The sequence below is a fragment of the Brienomyrus brachyistius genome, chromosome 20, assembly GCF_023856365.1.
Source record: "Brienomyrus brachyistius isolate T26 chromosome 20, BBRACH_0.4, whole genome shotgun sequence".
Classification (NCBI taxonomy): domain Eukaryota; kingdom Metazoa; phylum Chordata; class Actinopteri; order Osteoglossiformes; family Mormyridae; genus Brienomyrus; species Brienomyrus brachyistius.
The window spans coordinates 12,227,486-12,237,412 of NC_064552.1; the positions used below are offsets into that span (position 1 = coordinate 12,227,486).

At 42.5% G+C, this 9,927-nt stretch overlaps 1 long non-coding RNA gene across 1 annotated transcript; it reads left to right on the forward strand.

Annotated features, from left to right (window-relative positions):
- Nucleotides 1–4,575: 4,575 nt before the first annotated feature.
- LOC125715849 (uncharacterized) lies at nt 4,576–9,263 on the forward strand. Its single transcript, XR_007384208.1, has 3 exons — nt 4,576–4,607; nt 4,731–4,910; nt 8,921–9,263. It is a non-coding gene; the product is annotated as an uncharacterized LOC125715849 (long non-coding RNA).
- The last annotated feature ends 664 nt before the right edge of the window (nt 9,264–9,927 follow it).

The following is a 9,927-nucleotide window of genomic DNA, read 5'->3' on the forward strand; positions in this document are numbered from 1 at the left end:
AGACTTCAGCAATGCCATATTTTGCTTGCTTGTCAGTTGCGAAGTGCCTAATGTCAATCTGCCGTAGACGAGAATGTCACTCATAACAGCAGAGTACCAAACAGTTTTCTAGAACTGACAGTAACAGGTTTTCCGCATTCGTATTTTTCTTCCCACCGACTATTTAATTGCACTTTCCTGGGGCCCAGTGTGCCTATCTATATTCTCTGATAGCTCATCGTTTTACAAACTGACGACTAACTTGTTAACAACCGAGTGGCGGGCATTTTTCTTGCCAAGGTGGCTGTGACGGATAGGAAGTGATGAGCTTCGGACATGGACAGTGGAAACGTAAATGCATTTATCATAAAGGGAAGAAACGAAGCAAACGAATGCATCTGAATCTCCGAGGCACAACAAAAGCACTTGGGAAGCAGAACGAACCTAAAATGTGACAGAAACAAAACTATCTCTCATCCTGAGGATACCAGCCCTCCCTACTTTTCTCAAATCTATTCCTTGTGCCTTCGGCACATTATACTTTTATCTTGCTGGACCCCATCACGACAGGAATGGGTTTCTGCTGCCAGCCCATATCCCAGACAGACCTGCTTGCTTTTCCACTGTCCAGTATTGGCCACTGCAATGTCATGTCCACCTTGGTGTTTAAGATGCCACCTTAAAGTCCCTCCAAACACACAACAGACAGTGAATCCCCGTCTTTCGCTTCTCCTTCTCGCTAAGCTATCAAGTGACGTCGGCAATTTGCAAAACCACAACATGTTTCTCCCCCTGTCTTCTATCACTGCGGTGTTTTAAATTAGCAGTTGGGTTTTTTTTTTCTCTCAACTGTACTGAAATTGATCAAATTTACATAATGTACATGTTACAGGAACCTATTTGCAATGTAATTACACCAGATGAATGGTTCATTCAAAGCAAAAGGACCATATATATAGAATAATTTCAGCTGTTATTAGGTTCGCGTATCAAACATATCTTCGTTCATTAATACAAAGATAATAAATGCAAATATAAAATAAGTGATGATGTCCAGAAAGCATTTAATGTACCAATATGCGTACATTTACAAAAGGTATGTCTGCAATCAGATTTATTTTGCATATATTTCTCTTCATATACCTGCATTAGTAGCTGACATTAGACATTATTTATCATTATCTTTTTCATAGTACCCTCCAAGGAATTTGTCCAGGCTTCTGTAAATACAAGTGACATTACAACACGTCACTCGTTACTACAATAGATTGATACCTCCAGTTAATTTCCAGATCTGTGAACAAACGACCGCAATCTGTATGGAAGACAGAGGCGTCAGCGAATGCTTCTATAACCACTGAAATACGTTCTGAAAGCAATGTTCTGATGTAAACCGATAAAAACCTGATTTTCATAATTTTATTTTTACGTCCTGCCTGTGTGAAGTGCGCATGTTCTCCCCATGTGTACATAGGGATCATCAGTAGGTGGTGAAGGGGCAGGAGAGAATTCACCAGTAAGATATAAGGGATGATTAGGAGGCTGAATTAGATAGGGTCACAGTGGGCAGTTTTAGCCTGGACATCGGGGTACCGCCCCTCTACTCTTTTGAAAGATGCCATGGGATCTTTTATTACCTCGGAGAGTCAGGACCTCGGTTTTATGTCTCATCCGAAGGATGGTGCCATTTTTACAGCACGGTGTCCCTGTCACTCCACTGGGACACTGGGATCCACACAGACCACAGGATGGGCTAACCTGTTGGTCACAACAGCATGTCTTCCAGTAGCAACCCAGCTTTTCCAAGTTGGTCTTCCATCCGTCCTGCTTAGCTTTGGAAGGATCACCTGGTCTAAACTGTAGGTGGTACAGCTGCTGACATTTAATTCAGTTTTTTTCACCATATAGACATATACTGTCCCAGACTCATGTTTACTCTCCACTGTAAGCTCTCCTGCTAGCCCATTGGAGTTTTACTTACACAAAAATGTTCTGAGGACAGAAGGAAAAATGATTGGTTTAGGGAGATGACCAATCAGATTGTAGAGCAGGTGGGTCCACCCAGTCAGTTGTTTTGGTCCAGCCTCCTCTATTCGCTTGGACCCACCTCCTCTACAATCTGACTGGTTATCTCCATAAACCAATCAGAACATTTTTGTGTAAGTAAAAGTCCCATGAGCCTCCCGCTACTATAGATTTCAAATTTCTGTAATATTTTTAAAAACTGTTTTATGTAGATTAATGTAACACCAGCCCTCATTTCGCAGACTGAATAATAATGCTACTCAGTACAGCTATAAGCATGAAAAACTGAGAAATTTTACCTATAGTTGGCTGAGAACCTGCTGCTGGCACAGCTGTCTCCCAGAAACAACAGTGGGAATACAACAAGCATGTCTATATGTACCCTGGTCTAGCACGGTACTGGCAGTGCTGCTAATGAGAGCCAGCTGGGCACCATTATCGTTCCAGTTCCCAGAGCTGGGAAAAGGGTCCATTACAATCAAAACAAACCACTCCAGCCTTGTCACAGTCGTCAACCTCCAGGTCACAAAAGGTACTTGTGTATTTAACCAGGCAATGTTCGTTTTAGCCCACGACGCTGCGAGAGCACACGTTGAGCGCGGAAACACTTTGTACAGGCTGTCGTCTCCGTGCTTTCGAAAAGTGTCTCGACATTCTGGTAAATCACACGGCTGTAGCATGAAATGTCAGCACACCATGTTTGAGAATTGTTCACCACTTTTATTTATAAATATTAGCTAAAAGAAAACACATTCTAGCACCACACATCCCCACCTTCGAATCCGAGGCTGGTGGGTCTGTTTCTTAGTGAGAGTCTGTAACATCCATCTCCTTAGCAAGATCGTGCAAGACCAGGAATATCTTGAAATTATTTTAAGGATAATGTCTCTTGCTTCAGATTATGATTTAGGACACACCCTCTGAAATCCATCTATATTCTAGCTGCTTATCCTGGTCATAGACATGGGGGCCTGTAGCCAGTCCCAGAAACCACAGGGAACAAGACGGGGCAGGATGCCTGCGCATGCGTTTGCTCACCTGCCTTAGGCCACGCCCCCGCAATAGGTATCAGTTCTTCCGATGATCTGGAATCTTTCTGCTTTTATTTCTCTGAAAGTTTTGGTTTTGCTGGCATGGCGCATTCAGTGGCGGCGATGCGCGACTGCGTAAAACACGCTGCATTGCGGAAACAACGCTGGAAATTTCATAGGGGGGGGGGGGGGGCTCAGAATTTACAGGGAATTATACGCAAGTTTTTAAATTCCTTCTGTCCTCCCACTGCACGATTTCCCCAGTAATTTAGCAGAAATTTTGAGAAAACATCTCAACTGCTTTCAAGGAAAAAAAGAAATTGAAGGTTAGTCTTTAAATCGGACTGGCATGCTCTGTAAAAAGCATAAATGTTAGTAAATGAGAAAGCTTTACTTTTTCCAACCAAAGCAGGGACACGTGGCGTTTCCATCACAATAAAACATATCTAACTTACTAAGGGCATCATTTAGAGACATTTGGAATTAAATGTAATATATTTAAAGGAAGGCGTCCTGTGTTAAAATTATTTATGAAAAATACTTTTAAAGCGACAGGTTGATGGATGGTAACTGCTTCGGAGCATTAACAAGATGCACAGCTTAATATGAATATTTCAGACTGTTTACACCGATAATCGCGTTGCAGTGGCATTTGAGGATTGCTTGTCAGTTCTGTGTCGCTTCATGTCTCCGGGCGTATAGAAAGTCGTTAAATAGTTAGCTGCACATTTTGATATTATAACGAAACTAAAGCGAACGGCGCAGGTCCCATTCAGAGCAGTGACCAACACCTCTTAGTCTCCAGAAAACGTTCAGCTGCATCTGCAGTTAGGCCTACAGTGCGCTGCACCACTGACTAGTAACTAGAGCATACACTCATTTAATGTAGACTGTCATCTGTGTAAGTCAGGGATGGAAAACCCTATCCACAAAAGGCTGCTGTGTGTGCAAGTTCTCATTGCAATTCCCTAATTAGATTACTAATTAGAGCACTGATTGGCTGAAGAGTCCTCACACCTGGGTTTGAACAGCTGACCTAAAGGTTACCCCTAAATCCTGTATACACACCGGCCCTTTGCGGATAAGATCACCCAACCCTGGTGTAAGGTGTTTCAACTGTGAGACACGGATGTTTAAAATGATACGCACGTACACTGTAAACAGCGCCCTCTCTTGACAAGATGGAAAGCACTTATTGTTCAATTTTTAAGGGCAGTGGTAAATAAAGCCGATTTAAAAAATATCAATCATGGAAGGATAGCCACAATGGAATCTTTGTCTTTGTCCTGCTACACGTTTAAATTCTCTGTGGCCGTCACTTCCCATTGTTCTCTTTATAGATTAATCAAATCGAGCCACAGTGAGCTCAGCAATCAATGCAGCAATGGGTTCCATCTGGTTTTTAAATAGTACAGGAAATACCTGCAGCATGGGACAGTCACCCCTTAATGACTGCTGCATTCCCAAAACCAGTTATCGCATCTTCTGTATTTTCCACGCCTATAAAAACACATTAGTTCTATAATCCAGTCACCCAAGCCTTACACTTATCATGTGTCCTCTATCAATTGCGTATGTAGATTTTTATTACTTTGAATATGAATAGATATCTGATTTTAATGAAATTATCATGCGAGCCTCCACAGTTTATCTCCATTGTGGTTTATTGAGACCCAAACTCGACATGCTACGCAGGATACAGCGACGAAGCCCATTGAGAAGGGTCCTGCTTTTTTCTTCGCGAAGGAAAGTCAACGTTTTGGATAAGCGCACCGCTGACGTCATGCGTCGCTGCAATATGGAGCCCGAAAGCGTTAATGGAGAAGTTAACCGAACAGGGTACAGGCGCATAGGCGCGACTTCTGCGGCTCTGAGGTAAAGGCTCCCCGTTGCTATGGTCACAGTCTTCATTATAAGCGACTGAGTAGTCTCGCACTTGAGAAATTAATGGAGATTTCAGATGCCGGGCTGAAGAATTACCATCGGCAGGCTATTTGCTCTCTGCTTCCATTGATATTTTTACCCGGTTCCCCTACGCTGGCCTCCTGCTTGGACAAGCACCATACACTCTTCTTGCTGCTAGTTCTGCCTCCCTGTTATAAATAGTCGAGTTCTTGCACCACTTTATTATGTATGTCTCTCTGGACGTGAATGCAAACACAATGTGATGTGTGCGACAATCTCTCTTTTTCTCTTCCTTTTAGATTACACTTGTATTCATGCGGATTAATGCTTCCCCCCCTATTTAATGCTCAATATGGGTGCATATACACTGCAATTGAATTACAAAAAGGACATCTTAAACACGGGAATAGGCAATGTGCGTGTTCTGCTTTTATTCGTGATTGCGATTGACCAAAAGTACAACTTGCTGTTCAGCTGCTTGAGGACTCTGTGGATGTGCTGTTTAATGGTGGTGGCTGCATGGGTTGTCATCTCGTACATTTAATTATTTTTTTTTGGCAAATCTTGTAAAAAACTGACCTTGGTGTACAAGCTCTTGCACCATACGTTTAAAACTGTTAACTACTGAATGCAGTAGTACTTACGTTTTCAGATTCACTGCTATTAAATCCACTGGTAACCACTGCCAACACTGCGTGTAGGATAATCATGTTTTACAACCACAAAATCCATTAATTGTGAATAATCTGGCTGCCTCATCCTCCACAATGCAGATGAATATGTATAGAGAGGCGGCAAAATGTCTTAAAGCCCCAAGACTGCGTTTAGCTCGGGGATTAGTGGTTTTATTTATAATAGTTGTATAGCTTTATAAAGCCTTCATCTCTCTTAAAACCCCGAGCAGGTTCATAATGAAAGTATTGCTCCTAAACCCCACACTGGGCATCTCCGATGTTTTTCGAATGCACCTGTTTTTATCTATATATCTTCACTAACCGGGGCAGCGCTAATTATTACCCTTACGCAGAATTAATCATTTAAACGGTTTAGTACAAGACACGATTAACAGGCACTAATCTAGCTATTTACAATTTAGCGCAGGTTTCCCTCTACATTATTTAACGCTTAATTAAGGAATGTTTAGGTGATTAGTTAAGCTTTAGGTCCCCAGCCAAAAAACAAAGCTGAAGTTACCTTAACAACATCCAACATCCACCTGATCCAGATTCATTCAAGGACATGGTCTCATTAAGGCTCCATTTCTAATCTGGATTAATTGTTCTCAAACCTAAGTGTCTCCAAAGAAGGGGCTATTCTACTGCCAAGTTTTGGCACATTCACATTGCATGGTTGCTTCCAGGACAGCTAATCTTACTCTTAGGGAGTGATAACAGGCTGTTTCTGGCTGTGCTACTTTAGCCAAGATGCCTGCCAGTGGCCATTAGTCCAACCCATAGGCTACATCTAAACAGCGAGTGGCATTCAGTTCATAAAATTAGAATGGAATCTTGCATCACCACACAAACCGGTTAGTGTACGTTGCGTCTCATACAGCTCTGCTCTATGTTCATGTGTCAGACGATGACATGTGACGTGAACATGCTTTGGAGACCAAGGGAACTTGCACAGTGGTGTCAAGCATTCAGGGAGCAGAATATACAGGACTTTTGGAAATTAGTAAATGTGGCTATTTTAGTGTTAATGGCTAGGAATGGGGGTGGCATGGTGATGCAGTGGTACAGTCACACCACTGGGACCCGGGTTCGAGTCCCCGCCTGGTTTACATGTGTGTGGAGTTTGCGTGTTCTCCCCATGTCGTCGTGGGGTTTCCTCCGGGTACTCCGGTTTCCCCCCACAGTCCAAAGACATGCTGAGGCTATTTGGAGTTACTAAATTGCCCATAGGTGTGCATGTGTGACTGAATGGTGTGTGAGTGTGCCCTGTGATGGGCTGGCCCCCCGTCCTGGGTTGTTCCCTGCCTCGTGACCATTGCTTCTGAGATAGGCTCCAGACCCTCCGCGACCCAGTAGGATAAGCGGGTTGGGAAATGGATGGATGGACGGGAATGGCAATACGCATGTATATATGTCCTGGGTATACAAGGACCAGTGAGGGTAAGTAAAACACATTAACTGGACAGAAAGGTCAATATGTAGGAATAAATGGTTAAAGGCATGCATTACAGAGTTTCATTGTGCTCTAACGAAGGTCAATTCATCATCATTTCTGTCCCCAAGAAAGCAGTGGTCACATGTTTGAATGACTGACGCCAGTCATCATGAAGTGTTTTGAGCGACTGGTGAAAATTCACATCTGCTCCTGACTCCTTAGATCCTCTTCAGTTTGCTTACAGATCAAACAGAGCCACGAAGGACGCCATCGCCTTGGTGACACATACCACCCTCACCCACCTGGAGAAAAGGAATACATTTGTGAGAATGCTATTTATCGATTACGGTTTCGCATTCAATAGCATCATGCCTTCTAAACTCGCCTCCAAACTCGATGATCTCGGACCGGGGACGTCCATTTGCTGATGGACTTTTAACAGTAAGGAGGGATACCCCGGTTCAGCGATGCTGAGGTCAGAAGGGTCAGAAGTTCCTCAGTGTAAACATCACAGACGACCTCTCCTGGCCAACATACACAGACACTGCGGTCAGGAAAGCTCGTCAGTGGCTCTAATTCCTGAGCAGGTTGAAGAAGTTTGGCATGAACACCAGCATCATCTCAACCTTCTACACAATTGAGAGCTTGCCGATGTGCTGCATTACATCGTGCAATTATTGGTACTAACGCATCACTTTCTCCAATGTGCAATACTGATGCTTGCACTGCACCTACTTTTAATCTTCCGTAGGCCTCCGTTGTTGACAGACTTGTTTCTTATTTCTGTTCTCATCCAACCCTTTTCATTCTAATGTTGATCCTGTGTTTCAGCTCTGAAAGCTATATCTGACTTAACGTGTTGTGTTTTTGAGTCAGTGGCTGCATCTGCCAGTAATTAATTGGTCACAAATAAGGTGTGTGGTGTAAGTTGGCCAGAGGTGTGAGTTCTTTCACAATCATTCCTAGAAAAATGACTTTCTGTCGCAATTCCTTATATCTCATTATTATAGATTATTAATGCTTGCGTAGCTAAGATGTAGAAGTAAATCTCACCTACTGTGGTAATCAGCATAAAGGAGATGTAATTATCCCAGTGGACTGCTGTAATGAATGGTAGACCGGTTCTCTTTGGACACACAACTTCCTAGTTAATCTTTACGGAGCCTCACGTACTGCAAATCGCGTTTTATAAAGCCAGTAAGAAATGCAGATGTCTGTTAAATTTTTGAGTTAACGCTGCTTGAAGATCACATTACATAGGTAAGATCGTGCTTCTGGGATGCAAGTTTTGATATTTACTGTGGCAGAGAACTTTCTGCTGAGTGTAGGGGCATCGAAACAAAAACACAATTCATAATTATAACTGGTACTGCCTGGTCTGTTCAGATGGTAGAAAATGACATGGCTAATAATTGTATGTAATATTTTCACGTACACTCCTCTCGATTCCTCTAATGCAATTTCATGTTCACGTTCCATTTATGTTTTGAGTTGAAAACAGTTTTTTTTTTTTTTTAAATCACTTACTGACTCATTGCAGAATCCATCTTGCAGCGAACACAAGTATGAATACATATTGTATTTATGCTGCTGTTGTCCCTTTCGAAGATTGTCAACGTAGGCCTTGATTTCAGGGAGAAATGCGACAAAACAACCCTGTTTTTTGACGTTTTTATTTCAATAAAGTGGTTATTGAAAATGGGTGGTTAAATAGATCTCAAGGTTAAGGACACTGGCAAAAAAAATAACAAATAACCTAATAATTAACTGTGCGTAAGATGTTTATACAAGGTCCAGGAATCATCAGTTCAGCTCTAAAAATGGTAATTCTTTGTTTACTCTGAGTAATTATCTATGCATCCATCTTCCAGGTGCTTGTTCTGGACAAGGTTGCAGGGGATTGGACCCCATCCCAGGCTGCACCAGGCGGGGGTACATGCTGGCTGAAAGAGTAGTACGATGCATGGCACATACACTATTCAGAGATGCCTCATAGACTAACTGTTTGTCTGTAGATTGGGGGGACCAGAGTAGATGTGGGACTTGAACCCACAACCCCGTAGGGGTGAAGTTGCAGGGCTATCTATTGAGCCTTCCCACAAACATAATATATATGGTTTCAGCTCTTGCCTTTCGCTAATGATCTAGCTATTTCTAAGGTAATTGTCTTGTTTTCAATGTCCTCTCTGTTCTACTTGTCATACATTAAAAGGAAAAGAAAATGAGAATATGCTTGCAACTAAATATAGTCAGTGGTCTAGGTCTGAATTTTCACTCATGCAAATATAAAGCATGTCTCCAAATGGCATTCGACTGAGAGGTGGACCAGTGGGTCGTACTTGTGTGTGAAGCATCACCAGGCTCTCTCTCTCACCGCACAGTTTGGCATATTCATCCCTTTGCTGTAGTGCAGTGTTTCTCAAACCGGTCCCAGACAGTCCACATTTTTGCTACTTACTGGGAGCTGGGAAGGAGCAAAAATGCGAACCGTCTTTGGGTCTCCAAGAAGCAGTTTGAGAAATACTGTTGCAGGGGAATGTACCGTGCTACAGTGTCTAGGGCAATGGATTCCCAGCTGAAGATTCACCTAATGGCCAAACAGAAAATGAACCTACAGGCAAACCACATCTTGCTTGCTTCCTGTTGTGTCCCATCGTCAGGAGATGAATACGTGAGAACTGACCTCATTTTAGTTTTGCGTCTATAAATGCCAATATTGTAACGATGTTGATGGTGATCCATCGATTATCATTTCTTCTAGCAGCTCATTATCATCCTTTTATCTTCAGTTTAGTAAACGCTGACATAAAATGAAAGATTACCAATATATAAGCTGAATATGGAAAATCTCCAGATATTGTTGGAAGTTCTTTTTCTT